The following is a 20,415-nucleotide window of genomic DNA, read 5'->3' on the forward strand; positions in this document are numbered from 1 at the left end:
GGGGGAGTGGTCTGGTGGACTGGTCATGAAGGCAGAACCTGGTTTCCCTGTTCCAAATTCAGCAGCTCTGACCATAGCGCCACATCCTCTCCCCCACTAAACACCATCCTGCCCCACTGAGAGAAACTTGCACCTCACTGACATGCGATAAAAACCTGGATGCGACTCAATTCAAATTATGCACTAGATAAGAGCAATATGCTGCCTGAAAAAAATTAACAACATCCTGGAAAAAGCAAACACTCATAGGGAATGCAAGATTAAGTAAGGCGTGTGACATGTAAGCAGGAACAACATGGTTACCTTTTTCCTTTTACACTCATTATTCAGAAATTAGTGAGTGCTTTTGACTGAAAAGTTAAGGCCATGACTACAGGGCCCAGAAGGGACCTGTTTCAATGCCCATTGCTTATATACTTACAAAACATAAGCAGTACGGTTTAAAAAGACCACATCACTGAACAAAGAGCTGTGGTACACATTTTGTTTTCCAATTCACCAATCAAGGAGGTACTTCAGTACCTCCAGGAATAGTGCACTTTCCCACCCAGGGAAAGCAATGTTGTTTAAAGAGAGACAAGAAAACAAAACTAGCGCTTCACTGGCAAACACTGTAAAGTGCCGCTAATGTGTTTAGGTGTGAATAAATCAATCTGACCAACTTGCAACCACTCTGTCTTGCTTTAGTTAGTTATTTTTCATATTGTAAATGTTTTTATTTCTCTCCACCCCCAAACTGCACTTAGAAATTGAGAAAAATGTCAGAAAAAGGTTTCCAGCAAAGGTGTTTTTCTTTTTGGGATCCATTTCACAGGGAAGCATATAAACAAAAGAAGGAAGGAGAAGGTAATACCTGTTTCTTGAAGTTTCTGTTTTCACTAAATGAGGAGGAGCAAGACAGAAAGAGAGGGAAGAGGAGAACAAAGAGGGGGGGGGCAGCTGCCAGCGGCAGGAGAACTGGTCATGGCCCTTGTCTTCTCTGGGCACGAAGGAAAAGACAGAGTCCTTATCCTTTTCTGCCCATTTCCAAAAGCCGAGCCTTGACTATCGGCCATGGCGATTAATGCCTTCCGGGAGGCATGTTTAAGATAAGAAAGTAGGGGAACGGACTCTCTAAAATTTAAGAAGTAGGGGCACGCAGTGCCCTGCCGATCCCGCCCATTTCGACTACTGTGTGCATTAGAGTTATGCAGATGGCAACGCCCCTTTCATCTTGCTTCCTCCTTGTCCGCTTCCCTGTGTGCTAGTTTCTGTCAGATTTGCCAGTTTAAAGTGGTCTAATCCTTTATTATCATACCATGGGCTATATTTTTAACAGCACCTTAGCCTGCTTCCCACCCTCCCACCCCTGCTGACCAGCGCCGCACTGGGAACCCAAAGCAGCCCTGTCAATGTTCTCGGACCAGCCTCTGGGGTAGCACTGCCTGGGCCAGGGAGCCTGGAAACACTTGCTTATTCCTTTTGTTACATGTGGCCGATATTGCAACACAGCTGCAAAACTGGCACCCACTTCTGCAAAAACTGGGACCCACCGCTGCAAATCCGGCCCCCATGTTTCCAGCCTCCTGGTGAAACGCATGATGCCCGGTACGGCCAGTCCAGCCCTGCTGTAGACACACACAAACAACACCCACGTCATTGTGAGTCAGCCACAACATGGGTGATTTAGGGGAGGTGGGGGAGGTCCGAAGATGTTCGGGGGCCAGTCATTGCTCAGCCAGGGGCTGACCAGTGAACACAAAAGGGCCCCCCATTCTGCCGCATTCCCTTGTCATTGCCATCTCGTGCTTCTGGTGACATTTACAAACCACAGGGGCTGGTGGAGGGCTGGGTACATGGCCAGGTTCTACAGTCAAAATCCAGTGCTATGGACAAAGACTCTGTAAAGTGGATTTATTGGTTGTGGATGGTTGAGTGCCAGACTTCACTGAAGATTCTGCTTCACTGCGCACAGCTCGAGGATGCACATGTGGAATCCCACCCTGAATAAAAGACTCGGAGCCAGGAGTCATGGAAGGTACATCTTTACTCTTCCTCTTCTGCCTTACAATTACCGTCTCCTCTTCCCACTTCCCGTCTTTCCCCCACCCCTTCCCTTCCTGCCTGCCCTGTCCCAACTGCGGGTCAGGCAGATGTGATACCCCTTTTGTACAAAATAGTTTTACTGTCTTTAAAGTTCTTCAATGAGGCGAACTGGTCGCTTGATGTGTCGTCTTGGACGGCGGGGCCGTTCCGACCCCGGAGTCTGCCGATCTCTCACATCTTCATGGCTGGCCGGGCTGAAATGATCTCGGTCACTGTTCTCACTTTGACTCAGGGAGTCGGCACTAAAGTCGTACGTCTGAGTTTCATCACACTTCGGGGATGTGCATCTCTTGAAGCGTGAAATGTTTCGAGTTATTCGCTTGTGATCTGCTTCAGATGTGATCTGAGTAAGGGTTAACCACTCAGAGGAGGATATAGTTGTAAGAGTGGCCCTGAAGCTAAATTCCATTGTGCATAGCTGAGGACTGTGTGTAGTGTTCATTACCAACTGCGGTCAAGTTATAGTTAGCTTACTGAACCATAACTAGGAAATTCCAGTGTTTCTTTCGGTTTTGCTTTGTAACCATAACTGTAGTTTAACTGTGTTTTTTTCTGCGAATTTCAGGGGTTTCATAAGCATTACGGTATTAAGAGCAACTCTAACTGTAACTTCACTTTAACCTTTGTGTGTTAGTGACTTTCTATGGTGTTTTGATCATATTCAATGCAGCCGTGTTTTTGCACTTCACCCTAAGTTAACTTCTAACCATTGCTAAGCACGCATTCTGGCTGTTACTAGTAGGGAGTAACTACAGTCTCTGTAGAAAACTTGTGTAGACAACTTAACCTATACAGGTCATGGCTTGTAGAAATATGAAGCCCAGGTTGACTGTTTGCCAGGATTTTATAGTAAGACCCTTTATCCTCACTATTCCAGGCTCGGGTATGCATCATCTGTTCTCAAACATATGCCAACATCTAATCTCCACTGTGTAGTTCCTCTGACTGCACATAGTAGGGCTGGACCACAGAGCCTCACTAGGTCGGCCATGAGCACTGTCCACAGGCAGCGCTTGCCTGTCCACGGCAAGGGTGGGATGAAGGTGTGACCTCTGACCAGTCCCAGAACCAATACTTTATGGGTCTGTAATATCCACAGTGGAAAGGCTTTGATTGTCTGCAGGGGGGTGAGACCAATGATCTCAGAGCTGTACAGTGAATGAATGGGGTGCAGGGCCAGGAGTCTGGGCAGGCCTTGCGCCCCACCCTCTGTGCTAATTTGACCACCATTGCAGAAAGCATTCCACCATACACAGTGGAGGTGGGCTGGAGGGCCTCGCATCTTATAAGACTTTGCACCCCACCTTCTACAGGACTCTGACCTCGGTTATTCACAGCCTTGGCCCTACACAGTCAGTCACCTTCAGTCCATGAAATTTACCTCAGTCTTTGAATGCTAAGGGGCCAGTAGATTGGCAGTACCACCTTATACCAAACGCAGCTGTGAAGCTTGCACCTGATGATGATGTACCATCTGGGAGGTGTTAGCTTGTCTGCAGCAAGTCCCCTTGAGTTTGTGAAAAAGAATAATGGGGAAAGCAAGAATTTTCTAGCACACCACAAAAGCATTGTAATATTAAATTGTGTCCTTTAATATTACCTGGATTTTTAGCCAATGTATGTGTTAACAAGGACTGCTGGCAGGGTAGTCAAAGGGGGGAGAATAATGGTAAGAGAGCTGCAAAAGATCACACAATGAGTCTCAGATGATATGATCCAATGAGGAAGCTCTGCATAAGGTAACAAAGAAAGTCAAAGTTCATGGAGAACAGACATTCAAGGGGCAATGCAGCATTTTGAATAACTAATACCCAGATTGTGCAAGATACAGAGGACACAACATTAATAATAAAGAGGATGTGGGTTAAAGCACTCAGGAGTGCCCTGCAGTAAGACTGAAGCTGAGTAAGTGCCTCATCCTTGCTGGATGTTAAAGGTCCATAGGATGGACAACATGCAAAAGCAGGGTCTACGGAGATGGCAACTATGGTGATCTTGATAAAGGTAATGTGAAGATAATACTCACAGTGGACGAGAAACACCAGCAAGAGTGTTAGCTGTGCCAACAAATCATGATGATCACACAAGAACACACAAGTCTGTAACAGCAATGGCAGAGATCTTACTACACAGCTACAATACAAATGGAACTAGAGAGGATTTGTGGTTAACTTCAAAGAAAGAAAAATAAAGACAGAATTTGGCAGGGAGCAAACAACTAAAACACACCAGGAAACTGAGTACTAAGGGCCTTATGTATCAACACATTTTCCCATAGACCCAGAATGGGCAAAACCCTTTGATTCATCTGGCCCCTAAGATAACAGGGAAAGTAAGGCAGTCACAGGAGACTGGAAATTAAGGAGGCAGGGAAAGGGAGGCAAGCACTGGCACTGCAAAATGGATGACCAGGAATAAGTGGAAATTCAAGGAATCATGAAGCACTGAAATAGCGCTAACTCAAAAATACAGATAACACTGCAGGACACACTATAGAAGAACGCGGGGTCGGGAAACAAGGCTGCAGTGAAAGACAGTGTTGGTTCAAGAAACAAGGATACACTGTCAGAGTACCAGTCAAGAAACAAGGATTTGCTTGAGCTAAGAGATCAGAAATATTTGGAAACAGGTAGTCAGCCAAACAGGAACACTGCATCAATGATCAGCCCTCGACTGAAACAAATAGATGCTTATAAAGAGCTCACTAGTGATCGCATGCCTAAGCTGTGATAAAGCTGTCACCAGCCAGAAGTAGGTTTAATGATTCCTCCACCCAGTCTTATTCTGCAAGTTTGGAGAAAAAGCAGCGAGCAGGGGATTCTAGGAAAGGCTGTTTTGGTGGGGAAACAAATGGGCTGCCTCAAACCTAGCATAGCTCTGGAAAGCAGATCAATTTCCAAACATTTTCCAAGAAGCCACAAAGTCGAAGCTTCTGGGAAATGTAGTCTTTGAGAGTGGAGCAAAAAGCATTCTGGTCGCCACATGAATTTGAGATGAAAGGCAAGCTTAGAATATAGTGCAAGAGGGGGAAAGATGTCCACTGCTAGATCGTAGCGCTCAGTCGCAATTCCTCCATCTCCCTTCTTGACAAAGGATGGAGCTCTGAGTAGGATGCTGTGGACCTCTGGAGGCTCGGAGCTTCAGACGGTAGCGAGGCAAAAGGGTCTCGGTACCACAAGCTGGCTAGCATACCCGGCTGCCTCATTAATCGCGATCATCAAGATCGGCTTTATAAGGATCGCCGCATTTCCCTCTCAAACGAGAGCAGTATCCACAATGCCCCCACGAGCCCCCAAGCAGGTGAAAGAGCAAAAGGAGCCGGGGGACCCCAGTGAGAGATCGACAAGTAAAGGCACGACAGCCCCAGGCGCGGCTCAGCTCTCTTCAGCTACAGCTCGGAGGGCTCCGAACACGATTTCGAAGAACGGCGAACTGCGGGGAAATGCCAGTGAGGTCGCGCTAGAGATAATGCCCGAAACACCTCCCTACAAAAGCCCTCAAAAGACAGTGGCAAACTTAAGGAAGCCTTAATGCGGCAGCCTACCGTGGTCGAAGCTTTCACCGTCAAACTGCCGGAGCTGTCAGACGCTAACGTGGGGAAAGGGAAAAGCGAAAGCGGCGCCGTCCTCGAGGACGCTGAAAGTATGGTTGCCAAGCATCGCCCGGAATCAGCAGCATGAGCTCCGCTTGGTGAGCAGTAGAGCAGCACGGCGGGCACTGGAAAGGACTGCGGTGCCCAGAAGGTGCTCGCTGACAACAAAGGAACCCCGGCCACATCTTCTGAGGGCAGTAAGGACGAACTCACAGTGCAGACCGAGGATGGAGCCGCATTTAACACACCATGCCAAACTGTTAGTACTTGGAGAAGTGGCCCCCTCCTGGCAAGTCAGGATGATGCGAAGGCTCTGCAACAGTTTCCAGAGAGAGGGGGAGTGACTCACCTGAGGGGGACTGTTTTTTTTCTTTGAATAAGGACTCAGAGTCTATGGTTTCTAGCAAAGCAAGCTTAGATGAGGACTCAGTCTCAGGGACCAGTGCTTCTGAAGGAAAGAGCACGCAGAGAAAGCGAAGGTCTAAAATAGGAGTCAACCCGTCTAGGAGCCCTTCAGATACTGCTAAGAAATTAGTCTGGGACTACTCCGCTACCTCACAAATGTACCAGGATGGTACTAATCCACTCAGCTTAGAAGGAGAGCTTGCATCTAACACCCGCCCCCAGCCTCAGCCTGCCTCACTGGAGTTACTGTTTAGCACCTTAAAGCAGATGCAGGGGAAGCGAGGATGGAGAGCCACAGGGCTAGGCAGGCAACAAAAAAGATACAAAATTCACTGAGGAAAATGAACAAATTGTTCGAGGAAGTGGCGGACAGAGTGGCACATGTTGAGGAAAGAACGGGGAAGTTGGAGGACGACCTTAGTAGCTGGCAGAATTTTAAACAAGCACAAGAAAAGATGGCGGAGGACGTTCAGTGGAAGATGGAGGATTTTGAGAACCGGCTGCGGCGGAAAAATATAAGACTACTGGGTGTGGCCGAGAGGGTGGAGGGGCAAGACGTCAGGTTATTTGTTGTCAATTTGCTGAAGGGCGCTTTTCCAGACTCACCATCCTGGCAGTGGGAGAATGAAGTCCAGAGAGCGCATCGCTTTCCATTCATGCTGAGGAAAGGACATGGGGGCTCACAGGAGGGTAAGCCCAGGGCAATCTTGGTTTACGTGGGTAACTACCTGCTTAGACAAGAGATTATGGAATCTAAGCGCTCATTTAAAGACATTACTTTTTTCGCCAGACCCGACTTTTGCCACGCTACTGTGAAGAGGAGATGGAGGCTGATAGAAGGGGCAGTCCCAGGGGCCAGGTTATGTCTACCCGACTCATCCGAGACCCACCTCTCCCACCAATAATGCCGAGCCTTAACGAGAGATCCCCACCGGGGGAGACCTCAAGTATTGAACCGTACACACAAGGACCACACCACACTTATGAACAGACACCACACCGTGGGATTTCGATAGCAACTTCTTTATATAAGCAAAAGAATCAGTACTCTCTTATATACAACGATCGAGGGATCGTAAAAGTCTCAATGCTTCAGAAAGGGGGGTAGCGGGACAGTCTCAGTCTCATAGGCCAGTACGTAGCGTACCCTGCGCACATCTCTCAATCCTCGAGCCGGGGGGTTACGGAAGATGGTAGCCGCACTGGTGATCCTACTCACTTGAGGATGATTCAACTCGTGTTGGTAGCGTCAATAGTCCAGCCGGACTAGAGTGTTCCTCGAGCCGCGACAAAGTCAGCAGGGCTCGCTCTGGAGGAAGTTCTGGAGGAGCCGCAACCACGTCAGCAGGGCTCAGAAAGTTCGGTAGAGGTCTTCAAGATTCAAGCTCGAGCCGCGACGAGGTCAGCAGGGCTCCGATGTTTCAGTTCCAAGAACGAGCCGCGACAGCGTCAGCAGGGCTCAAAGAGTTACGAGGTTCAGTTCAGCCGTGATCAGATCAGCAGGGCTTCCTTGTCCAAAATACAACTGCCCACTAGTTCAGGGGCGGGCCTTGATATAGTCCAGTGACCCTTTGATGTCCGGACCCTCACAGGCGGAGGTCCGAGGCTGTGGGGGCGGCCCGTGGGTGAGGTCCGGCGGTTGGTTCTTTGATCCCTTTGAGGATGCGTCCGGGAATTCCCAGACGCCCAGCAGGTCTGGAGCCAGCACTCGGGGAGGCCAGAGGTGCAATCGAAACTGGCCTCCAGGGAGAAGACCAGAGGTGTGATCGAAACCAGTCTCTCAGGGGAGGCCGGAGGTGCCATCGAAACTCCTTGTCTTCTCTCACTAGGGTAGCCCTCACCCTCCCAACGGGGGCTGGCGCGTCTGGAGCATACGCTGCGCTGGGGCTGGGGTCATGCTAGGCCCACGGAGTCAGGGTTCTCGGGAAGGGAAAATGGCTGCCGGTGGGCGTATGGGGCCTTGCGGGTTTGGGGCGCGCGGGCTTGAAAGGCCGATGCGGGCCGTGGGCGTTTGGTCGGACATGGGCAGGGCAGCTAGGGGTTTCTAGGTACGGAGCTGGGCTAACTGGGAGCTGAGTAGCGGGGGGAACCACGCCACGAGGCCAGGTCCAACTCTCGTCCCCCCCCAGCTGAAAGGCGGTTCTCTTCACTGAGGCGGAAGAATCGGGACAGGCTGTGGGCATTGGCGTGGTCAACACCCGGCCAGTGCTCAACAGTGAAATCCATCCCCTGGAGGGAGATGGACCATTGTATCAATTTGGGGTTCTCCCCTCTCATTTGCATTAGCCACCGGAGGGGTCGGTGGTCGGTTTGGACCTGGAAGTGAGTACTGAACAGGTAGGGCCTCAGCTTCTTCAGAGCCCAAACCACTGCGAAGGCCTCCCGCTCGATGGTGCTCCACCTTTGTTCTCGAGGTAGTAACCTCCGGCTAATGAAGGCCACTGGCTGATCCATGCCTTTCTCGTTCAATTGGGACAGGACGGCCCCAATGCCATGCTCGGATGCGTCCGTCTGGATGACGAACTATTTGGAGTAGTCGGGGGCCTGCAACACAGGGGCAGTGCACATGGCGTGCTACAGGGCTTCAAACGCCTCCTGGCAGGCGGGGGTCCAGATAACTTTCTTCGGCTGGTTTTTGGAGGTCAATTCCGTGAGGGGCACTACGATGCTACCATACCCCTTTATCAATCTTCGGTAGTACCCCGTGAACCCGAGGAACGCCCGCACCTCCGTTTGGGTGGAGGGGGCCTCCCAGGCCACGATCGCATCGATCTTGGGTTGGAGAGGTGCCAGGAGGCCGCTGCCGACCTGGTGCCCCAGGTAGGCCACGGACCTCTGTCCGATTTGACATTTGCTGGCCTTAATGGTGAGACCCGCCCTCTGTAGGGCTACCAAGACCTCCCGGAGGTGGAGGAGATGTTCGGACCAGTGGGAGCTGAATACCGCAATATCGTCCAGATATGCGGCGCTGAATTCTTCCAACCCAGCCAGTACCTGGTTCACCAGTCTCTGGAAGGTGGCGGGGCATTTTTCATGCCGAAGGGCATCACCCGGAAATGGTAGTGACCATCCGTGGTGGAAAAGGGTGACCTCTCTCGGGCCCCTTCTGTCAGGGCGATCTGCCAGTATCCACTGGTCAGGTCGAAGGTGCTGAGGTATCGAGCAGACCCTAGGCGGTCAATGACCTCGTCTGCTCGGGGAATGGGGTGAGCGTCTGTTCTGGTGACGGCGTTGAGCCCTCGGTAGTCCACACAGAATCTCAGCTCGGGGACAGCGCCAGGGGCTGCGGCCTTGGGAACCAGCACCACGGGGCTGGCCCATGGGCTGTCGGAGGCTTCGACCACTCCCAGGGCTAGCATCTTGGAGACTTCGGCCTTGATGCAGGCTCGCACTCTGTCGGGAACGCGGTAGGCCCTGTGCCATACCGGAGGGCTGTCCCTGGTGTCCACATCGTGGACGCACCAAGTGGTGACTCCGGGGACGAGGGAGAAAAGGTCAGAGAACTGTCCCAATAACTGGCGACAGTCCTCGCGCTGCTCGGGGGTGAGGGAGGGGGCGAGACTCACTCCCTCTACGGAGCCATCTTTCTCCTTCGCACACAAGAGATCGGGAGAGGATCCGTCTCTTCTTCCGCCCCGTCGTCGGTGGCGAGGAGTAAACTCAACTCGGACCGCACGAAGTGGGGTTTCAGGCAGTTCACATGAAGAACCCGCAAGGGGTTCCTCGGGGACTGTACATCAACGAGGTAGGTAACCTGACTCTTTCGTTCCACCACCTTGAAGGGACCTGTCCACTTGTCCTGCAGGGCACAGGGTTCCACAGGGGCCATCACCCAGACCTGTTGTCCGGGCTGAAACTCGACCAGAGTGGAATTCTGGTCATACCTCCTTTTCATTTCTTCTTGTCTGGCCTCGAGGTTTGCCTCGGCCAGCTCTCGGAACTTCCGAGTTTGGTTGCAAAGAGCCAGAATGTATCGAAATGCATCTGGTGGGGGCTCCAAGGACGTCGTCTCCCACCCTTCCTTGACCAGGCTGAGGGGTCCTCGGACGGGGTGCCTGCAGAGCAGCTCGAAGGGGCTGAACCCTAGGGACTTCTGGGGGACTTCGCGGTACGCGAACAGGAGGCAGGGGAGGAGGACGTCCCACTTGCGTCTCAGGGATTCCTCGAGGCTCATGATCATCCCCTTGAGGGTGCGGTTGAACTGCTCGACCAGGCCGTTACCTTGGAGGTGGTATGGGGTGGTGAACTTGTACGTCACCCCGCACTGTTGCCAGAGAGACTTCATGTACTTGGAGATGAAGTTCGTTCCTCGGTCGCTCACTACTTCTCGCGGGAACCCCACCTGGGAGAAGATCCCCATGAGGGCCTGCCCCACTACGGGGGCTGTCACCATTCGGAGGGGGATGGCCTCAGGATATCGGGTGGCGTGATCCACCAGGACCAGAATGAACTGGTGTCCTAAGGACGTTCGGGGGTCAAGGGCCCCACGATATTGATTCCTACCCGTTCAAAGGGGGTACTGACCATGGGGAAGGGTTGGAGAGGAGTCTTGCGTCGCCCTCCGCTCTTTCCGCTGGCCTGACACGTGGGGCAGGACCTGCAGTGGGCCTCCACATCAGAGCGCATGTGTGGCCAGTAGAAATGGGTGACCAGCCGGTGGTACGTTTTGTCTTGACCCAAGTGTCCCGCCAAGGGCACATCGTGGGCCAGGTTCAGTACAAATCCGCGGAAAAGTAGGGGTACCACCAGCACTCGGGCTGACCCTAGTTCGGCGGACTTTTGTTCGCTGTATAGCAGGCCATTTTCCCAATAGACGTGGAGGGAGCCAGACTGGTCACCGGCGGCCTGGGCGGCGGCCTGCTGCCGTGGCCCCACTAGAGAGGGACAAGTAGTCTGCTCCAGGCAGAACTCCTCTCGGGACGCCCCCTCTTGGCGCCACTGGGCCAACTCAGGGAGATCGTCTGTGCTCAGGGCTGGCTCACCAGCTTGGTCCAGGGGACCGGTGTCGGGGTCGCTGCTTTCGCCGGGAAAAAGGTCAAGGCCTTCGGTCTGCCCGCTGCCGCTCAGCGGGGACGGGGCGAGGGTTTTCGGTAGTCACCTCCTCGGGGGCGGCCACCCGGGCCGTCATGGATTGGGTGGTCACGCAGGCCCACTCGGGTAGGCCCACCATCTCGAGGTGAGTCTTTCGCTCCACTTGCTTCCAGGGGGAGCTCTCTAGATTGTTACCGAGGAGACAGTCCATGGGCATGTCGGTGCGGACTGCAACTCGTAACTCTCCGGAGATGCCCTCCCACTCGAATGGGAGCTGAGCTATTCTACAGGTGTGGAAGGAGTTGTCAGCGGAGATCACTCTGCAGGAGGCACTGGGTACTATATGATCTGGGGTGACTAGGTGCTCTTTCACAGCAGTGATACTGGCCCCGGTATCTCGGAGAGCTCCTATGCGGAACCCGTTGACTGTCACCTGCTGTCGGTATTTCTCGGTGTTATCTGGCAGGAAGGTTCCGGGGACCATTTCTCTATCCCCCAGGGAAACTAAGGTCATGGCTGCAGGTTCCCACCCCTCAGTGTCCTCTATCTCCTCTTCTTCTTCTAGGGCTACGTTGGCGAGGTGGCGCGCAGGGGGACCTGCAGCAGGGGCCTTCTTGAGCAGGGGGCAGTTGGGGTCATTGGCATAGTGCCCTATTTGATTACATCGATAGCAGGCTGTGGTTATTCTGGGTCCTGATCTAACGGGAGGGGATTCCGCCTTTGCGTCCGGCGGGGGGATCCCTTGCTGGTTCCTAGGGGGACTGCGGGGAGGCCCTGCCTGGGAACCCCTCTGTCTACTCTGATTCCCCCCGCCCCTCTGACGTGGAGATCCTTGCTCGTTTCGGTTATAGTCTCCCACGGGGCCTCGTGGGACTCTGGTGTTCACCCATCGATCAGCCTCGACAGCCAACTTCCGGGGGTCGGCTAACTTGCTATCGAGAAGGTGCTGTCTCAGTTCTACAAAGCAATTGTTGGATAGGTGTTCATAGGCGATGAGGTCTACAAGTCCTTCGAAGGTGGTCACTTTGCTGCCCTTGGTCCACCCTTCCAAAGCCCGGCTGTAGAAATTCACATATTCTACCCATGTGGTGCCGGGGATTTTTTTCCAGTCTCGAAATCTCCTCCGGTACATCTCCGGGGTGAGCCCATAGCGAGCCATGAGGGCGTCCTTCATATGGGTGTAAGAGTTCATGACGGGGAGGAAAGATCCAGCAGGGTGTCTCTTCCCTCGCTGAGGAAGCGGCCCCATAATCCGGCCCCCCAATCCTTCTCAGGTACTCGGTGGGCGGTCATGGCGACCTCGTACGCTTTGAACCACTGCTGGATATCGTCATTTTTATAATATTCCTTCACTACATCCTTGGGGATGTGTACTTTCAGTTCGACCAGGGGTCCAGGGTCTCTGTTCCCCGGGGGTCGGGTCTCTTTGTTCCGGGCTTTAATTTCGAGCTCTTTCAAGCCGCGCTCGTGTTCGAGTTGGAGTTTCTTTCCTTCGTGCTCCCGCTGGAGCTTCTTTTCTTCCAGCTCCCGCTGGAGCTTCTTTTCTTCCAGCTCCCGCTGGAGCTTCTTTTCCTCCAATTCCCCTTGCAGCCGTAACTGCTCTATGGCTAGTTTCTTTTCCGCCAGCTTTATTTCTCCTTCGATTTTATGTCAGGCCAGTTCTATCTCGTGGTTTCGATTGCGCTCTCGGTCTGCCATTTCTTCTATCGACAGACCTCTCTCTGTGCTGGCATTCTGCGGCAGGGATTCGGATCCCTCTTCCCTCAGGCCGTCAGTTTCGGTCGGCGTCTCCTCCTCTTCACCACTTCTTTCTGTCGTGGGGAGGGGCGCCCCGGCTTCTACCCAGGCCGTCAGGGCTTTCTGGAAGTCGTCTTTGGTGCTCAACCCAGTGGTAGCGATGCGGAAATCTTTACAGAATTGTTTTAATTCTTTGTGGGTATAATCTTCCAGTTTTTCTTTCTGAAATGCGTTTTTTTCGCTGGTTCCGGTGAGACTCATGGTTGCCCTTGTTCGGGTGGTGTGTCAGTCGCTTTACTGTACGATTCTAGACGTAGGCTCTTATCCCGTCGCTTGCCACCAATGTTAGAAGGGGCAGTCCCAGGGGCCAGGTTATGTCTACCCGACTTCTCCGAAACCCACCTCTCCCACCAATAATGCTGAGCCTTAACGAGAGATCCCCACCGGGGGAGACCTCAAGTATTGAACCGTACACACGAGGACCACACCACACTTATGAACAGACACCACACCGCGGGATTTCGATAGCAACTTCTTTATATAAGCAAAAGAATCAGCACTCTTATATACAACGATCGAGGGATCGTAAAAGTCTCAATGTTTCAGAAAGGGGGGTAGCGGGACAGTCTCAGTCTCATAGGCCAGTACGTAACGTACCCTGCGCACAGCTCTCAATCCTCGAGCCGGGGGGTTACGGAAGATGGTAGCCGCACTGGTGATCCTACTCACTTGAGGATGATTCAACTCGTGTTGGTAGCGTCGATAGTCCAGCCGGACTAGAGTGTTCCTCGAGCCGCGACGAAGTAAGCAGGGCTCGCTCTGGAGGAAGTTCTGGAGGAGCCGCGACCACGTCAGCAGGGCTCAGAAAGTTCGGTAGAGGTCTTCAAGATTCAAGCTCGAGCCGCGACGAGGTCAGCAGGGCTCCGATGTTTCAGTTCCAAGAACGAGTCACGACAGCGTCAGCAGGGCTCAAAGAGTTACGAGGTTCAGTTCAGCCGCGATCAGATCAGCAGGGCTTCCTTGTCCAAGATACAACTTCCCGCTAGTTCAGGGGCGGGCCTTGATATAGAACAGTGACCCTTTGATGTCCGGACCCTCACAGGCGGAGGTCCGAGGCTGTGGGGGCGGCCCATGGGTGAGGTCCAGCGGTTGGTTCTTTGATTTCTTTGAGGATGCGTCCGGGAATTCCCAGACGCCCAGCAGGTCTGGAGCCAGCACTCGGGGAGGCAAGAGGTGCAATGGAAAATGGCCTCCAGGGGAAAGACCAGAGGTGTGATCGAAACCAGTCTCTCAGGGGAGGCCGGAGGTGCCATCGAAACTCCTTGTCTTCTCTCACTAGGGTAGCCCTCACCCTCCCAAGGGGGGCTGGCGCGTCTGGAGCCTATGCTGCGCTGGGGCTGGGGTCATGCTAGGCCCACGGAGTCAGGGGTCTCGGGAAGGGAAAATGGGTGCCGGTGGGCCTATGGGGCCTTGCGGGTTTGGGGCGCGCGGGCTGGGAAGGTCGCCGGGGACAGGCCGATGCGGGCCGTGGGCGTTTGGTCGGACATGGGCAGGGCAGCTAGGGGTTTCTAGGTACGGAGCTGGGCTAACGGGGAGCTGAGTAGCGGGGGGAACCACGCCACGAGGCCAGGTCCAACAGAGGCTAAGGCAGTTGATAGCTCCCTTCCAGGCCCTAGGGTCGGAGGCTTACCTATTATATCCCGCCAGGCTCAAGGTGATTACAAAGGGACATGTTAAAATGTTTTTCTCAGAAATGAAAGCGCAACAGTACATAGAGGAATTAAAGGGTTAGAAGGGGGGTCGAATTGCTTAAGGCGAGGAAGATGGCAAGGGATGCTGGGCTACACAGGGGCTTTTGAGGATGGGTCATAAGTCGACTGTGCTGGAGGGTAGGTCTTCTTTTTTTTCTCTCGAGGGGTCAGGGGGTATCCACAACGAAGTTTGATTGGCATTGGGAGGGAGAGAGATGAGATGGCTGCAATCCAAAAGCGGTCATTTATAGGTCATGCTTGACCTATTTGCCTGTAAGGGGGGGGGAGGGGGTTCTGGGGGGAGGTTTGCCGGGTGGGGCTGGAGGGGTAGGGGCCTGGGGGAGGGAGGGGTATTAAGGGGGGGAATACACAGCACAGCACAAAATAAGTTTTTAGTTCTTTCATGGCACGGTTGGGAAAGGCAGGACAGCAACATGATGTATTTTAATGAGTATCCGGATTGCATCAGTAAATGTCTGCGGTCTCAATGATGGCACTAAAAGGCAGCGGGTGGCAGATCTCCTTCGGCCAATGCATTTAGATCTTGCTTGCTTACAGGAGACACACGTAGAAGGGAAGAAAGGCTACCTCTTGGAGCAGTTTGGACTCTCTGTGTTGGCGTATACTAAGCAAGGCTCAAAAACTCGTGGAGTGGCTGTACTTGCTAAAAGAGGGGACACAATAGTCAAGAACAAACAGGAAAGGGAAAGAGTTGAAAAGCTTTATAAAATGTTGACAGAAGCAGAGGAGGAGCTGAATGTAGCTATACAGCAGAAGTTGCCCCTGGAGCAAATTCTTCTTAAAATTGCAGTCGGTAAAGATGAGGCAAGCGAGAGTATCGCGAGCAAAGCGGCAGCCAGTTTTTTGCTTAAAAAAAGAGAGGTGCCTCGAACTAAGTGAGAGAGTAGATCATATTCTGGCAGTACGTACGAGGCAGAAAATGGAGGCAGGGGAAATAAAGGAGATTATAGATGATGGAGGAGATGTAGGTACAGATTCCGGGGCAATACAGGAGGTTTTTAGACTCTTTTATGCAGCATTGTATAATCAAAATCAGACAATCGATGTAGCACCTATTCAGGAATACTTAAGGGACATTATACATCCGGTCCTCCCTGAGGAGGAGAAGGCAGCTTTGGATCTCCTTATAACTCTAGATGAGATGGCTACTACATTAAAAAATCTCCCCTCGGGTAAGGCGGCAGGTCCGGATCAGATTCCGGCCATATTTTGCAAAGTTTTTCAAGGGGTGTTAAGTAAGGATATGCAGGCTACAATGATTCAAGCGCAACAAGGGGTTGCCATACCAAACTACTGGGGGGGGGGAGGGTGGCGATATAGTATTAATCCTGAAAAAGAACAAACCACCATTAGAACCAGGATCTTATAGGCCCATATCACGTTTGAACGCTGATGCGAAGATTTATTCCAAAATACTTGCTATGAGGTTAGGCAGGGTGATCGAGGGCATGGTTAGTCCCACGCAGCATGGCTTCATACCAGGAAAGGGAACTACACAACATATTAGGCAAATGTTTACCCTCTTTGATGCAGCGGAAGTCTCAGGGGATCCTATGGCCGTCTTGTTACTTGACGCAGAGAAGGCATTCAATAGGGTCTCCTGGGACTACCTCTGTATGGCCATGAGATGGAGCGGTATAGGGGTAGTATATATAAGGGCCATGCAGGCTCTCTATAGGGATCCTTCAGCCTGACTGAGAATCAACAAAAGGTGCACCACCCCGCTGCAGATCAAGCGAGGAACTAGACAAGGGTGCCCATCCTCACCTCTTCTATTCGCTCCGTATATGGACCCACTGCTACGCAGACTGGAATATAATAATAGGATTGTCCCTTGAGCTATGCATGGGCAGGAGTTTAAAACCTTTGCTTACACCAATGACGTCTTGATTGTCACATCAGCACCAGTCACTGCGATTGAAGAGGTAGAGGCAGAAGCCTGGGCATTTGGGCAGGTGTCAGGGTATGCGCTCAACAGGGCTAAAACCCAGATAATTAAAAATGCTATCACGGTCTGCGAGGACGATAGGGTGGTTAGGTCGGCCGTTTATCTAGGGATCTAAATCTCGGCAGATTAGAGCAGTTCAGTGGAGCAGAATATTGAGCCATTGATCAATAAAGTGAAAGGGGATCTTAACAGGATACACAATCTTCAGTTATCTCTAGTGGGTCGTACAAATGTGATCAAGATGATTATTCTGCCTAAATTTCTTTATTTGTTCAGGGCGATTCCACTTTTTTTTTTTTTAGGCCAATTGGTTTCGGGCACTAGAACATCTCCTGAACAGATTTATATGGGCTCACATTAAAACAAGGAGGGCATATCGATATATTACACTTCCCAGGGAAAGATTGGGATGGGGGCCCCCGGATTTTAGAATGTATTACTGAGCGGCGGCACTTCAGTACATGCAGGGGCTACTGGGCGGAGCAGAGAGGGATTCGGAAAGTAGACCTAGCTTCCCTAACGTATATACTACGGTGCTGGGGGCAGAAGCGGGGGATTGTTTTCTCAATTGCACAGATTTTAGTTATTATAAAAGCATCCCTTCCAGAGGAGATATTTAGGGATCCAGTGATGGTGGATTGGGGGGAACATGGAATTCAGAAATTAGATGACTTGATGGGCCCCAGCGGGGTACTTCGGTTCTGGGAACTGCAGGCCACTTGTGGTATTGATAGGAGGAGTTTTTTTTAATATTTGCAGGTACAAAGTTTTATCTCCAATAAACACGGTGGGCATTAGGGTTCAGTAATAATAAAATCTTGGATATTATTGAAAGCGGGGGAGATTGTACTATTCGTAGATTTTATGCAGAACTCGTCGCAGATAAGCCCGATGATCTAGGGAAATATGGTGCAAAATGGGCAGAGAAACTAGGTACTGATCAGGATCATTTTCAGGACTCACTCGACTTGGGACGGACAATACTTTGCTCAGCCGCACTGCAGGCCCAGCATTTAAAAGACGATATACTCCCTATATCATACACCTGCAAGGATTGCTCAGTGGGGGGGTACATCAGGTACTACTTGCCCTCACTTTGGTTCCATGGAGGCAGACATAATTCACATTTTTGCTACCTGCCCGCAGTTGTTCACACTTCATAGAGCAGTTGAGCTGTTTCTTGACAGGTCCTTGGGAATAAGAAGTACCCTCTCATCAGTTTAGATCATTCTTGGAGTTAATGTAGGCTCCGAGGGGCCTCACGAGGAATTCTTATTTGTGGCCATGTCTGTCCTGCAAATGTGTATTGCTAAGACATGGCTAGACAAAGTGCCCCCCATGCTACATCAGTGGTTAGCCAGGCTGTTTGCTGTCTTTAATCTAGAGAATGGAATTTATGCAAGGAAAGGGAAAAAGGAAAAATTACTTGGGAGCAGAATTTGGAGACCCATTGACCAGTGGAAAGAGGGCCTTAAAATACAACTTAGGCGTGATGTTGTTCTTTCATTTATGTACCTTTTCTAATTATTTTTCCCTTTTTCGTTTTCTATATGATGTCTTTCCTAATTATTATTTTTTTTGGGCATGTCTCAATAGTGCACTTTGGGATGGGTAATGTATATAATGTATGGTAAATTGGTCTTTTCTGTGCTGTGACAAAATCTTAACAATTTTTTTTAATGTAAAAAAAAAGAATATAGTGCAAGAGGATGGAAGCTAGTACACTGGGAAAAAAACGATGGATTTAACCCAGATAAGTGACTGGCGGTGAATGTTTGATTTGTTCAGCATTCTGTCCATCCTTTGTCCTTTTTGCATGTTTTGCCCTAACTGGGAAGGGTGTGCCTAGACAAGGGTCCCGTGCTTGCTACGTCACCAGATTCAAACTAGCCTGGCAGATGAGGGGTGATACCCCGAAACTGGTCCGAAGATGCTTTTTTCAGGTCCAGGGAGGACCTGGCCTAGCAGTTTGGGCTGGACTGTTCCAATGAGGAACAGGGTCAAGACTGATTTGCATGTGTTTGGGTCTAAAGTGGAATGGGGAAGTAAGCTAAAGAACGATGATGGATTCAACCCAGATCTGTGACTGGGGGTGAATGTTTGATTTGTTCAGCATTCTGTCCATCATTTGTCCTTTTTGCATGTTTTGCCCTAACTGGGAAGGGTGTGCCTAGACTTGGGTTCCGTGCTTGCTACGTCATCAGATTCAAACTATCCTCCGAAGTTCCAATTGGCAATTTAATCTGTATACTTTACAAATAGATATTGGGGAAAATGAGGTCGAGCAAGAGCCTCCCCGACACCTCCTCACTTCGATCAGCCACAATTCCAAACACAGGTCTCCTTGACTCCATCCATCCCTACTGTCTCCAGTTCTCCAGCTTCCTCTTCTATCAATCGCAAAGGCTCTCCCTATCAACTGCTTTCAAGCATCTCCAGCTCCCCTTGAGCAATCTGCTCTAACCTGGTACAATGTACCGCCTTCCTCCCAAATAACGTGCCCAGTGCTAGCCTCTATCAGTCCTGCCCATCCCTCAATGTCCATTGCCCATTACCTGCCTTCATTCACCAGCTACACCGCCAGTAACTTCTGCAAAGTGTCAGCCTCCTTCTCCCCACTTTGCCGGGTACCCAGTGCATTTGTTGTCTCCTCTGTAGCCTTTTCGGTCATAACAGCTTCTTATGTTTATTTAAGATCATCACCAGCTACTAATATTACTAGTGATGCAATGGTGACTATATCAAACAAGAATGCATTAGGTAAGGTTGCTGGAAGGAATGCAAATTAAACAAATGCTGTCGATTTGGAATACCTCTGCGTCTTACAGCCTAAAAATATTAGTAATAAGTCTCCCAAGCACCACAAGATTTATCATTCAAAGATCATTTTTGCATATGTTTTTGAGATTATGAGTTCTAAAAATTCCGAAAATATTTTCTCGAATACACACTTTTCACTGTTGGAGTGCATATATTATCCCACCAAGCACAGTCGTCTAATTTAGTAGGCTGAGCGGCTCACAGGAGAGCTACTTACATGTATCTGGAGAGCTAACAGTGGCTCACGAGCTCTCAGTGGAGAAGCCTGGAGCCATCTCCCCAATGAACGCCAATGGTGCAGGTTTGAAAGCCCGCCGAGAGGAGTTACTGCCTGCACTTACTGTCACTGTGGGCAGACTGTATTGGTTGCTTGCATCTTTGGTCCACGTCTGCCACTGCAGGAGTTTCTTGCACCAGGGGTCCTGGACAGCAGTCAGCTGACTGCTGAACCATGGGTCATCGATAGAAAGCAGCAGCTCCTGCCTGCACCCTGGGCCCTCGACAGCAGACTGCAGTGACTGCTGGCACCCGGGGTACTCGGCTGAAGGCAACAGCCGCTATCTGTACAGTTGAACCTCGACAGCAGGACCTGTCTGAACCCACGGAGCTGGACAGCAGGCAGCAGAGATTGTCTGCTCCTCGACAGAGGAACCTGTGAGCACCTCGACAGCAGAAACCTCGGCAGCAGAGCCCGTGTGCACCCTTGGCCTCGACAGCTGGCAGCCGCAACTGTCTGCACCGTGGAACCCCTGCAGCAGACTAACGAAGCCCGGAGCCACATTCCACCCTGTGCGTGCCTGTCAGAAAGCTTCACGTTACCCAACTTGCAGGACCACTTTTACACCTGCAAACCCGTGCCTGCTCATATGCCACGCTGACCACGAAGCAGGAGAGGCGTGCTTTCTGTGAGGGGAGTAGGACGAGTGTCTTTATTCCTAAACTGACAGTTTCAGCCGCGCAACCCCCATTGGGCTACAAGGGCTTCAGCCCCCTCCCCCCCCCCCCCCCCCCATCCCGGGCACACA

At 51.4% G+C, this 20,415-nt stretch overlaps 1 protein-coding gene across 1 annotated transcript in view; it reads right to left on the reverse strand.

The window, feature by feature from the left end:
• Positions 1-19,980, reverse strand: part of LOC147731271 (transient receptor potential cation channel subfamily M member 8-like) — a 416,422-nt gene extending 396,442 nt beyond the window's left edge. The window contains exon 1 of the mRNA XM_086954174.1: positions 19,732-19,980. The gene's annotated coding sequence lies outside the window, so the exon portion shown is untranslated. The remainder of the gene's footprint in view (positions 1-19,731) is intronic.
• Between the last annotated feature and the right edge of the window lie 435 nt (positions 19,981-20,415).

Source organism: Lissotriton vulgaris, chromosome 2_1, assembly GCF_964263255.1.
Source record: "Lissotriton vulgaris chromosome 2_1, aLisVul1.2, whole genome shotgun sequence".
Taxonomy (NCBI): domain Eukaryota; kingdom Metazoa; phylum Chordata; class Amphibia; order Caudata; family Salamandridae; genus Lissotriton; species Lissotriton vulgaris.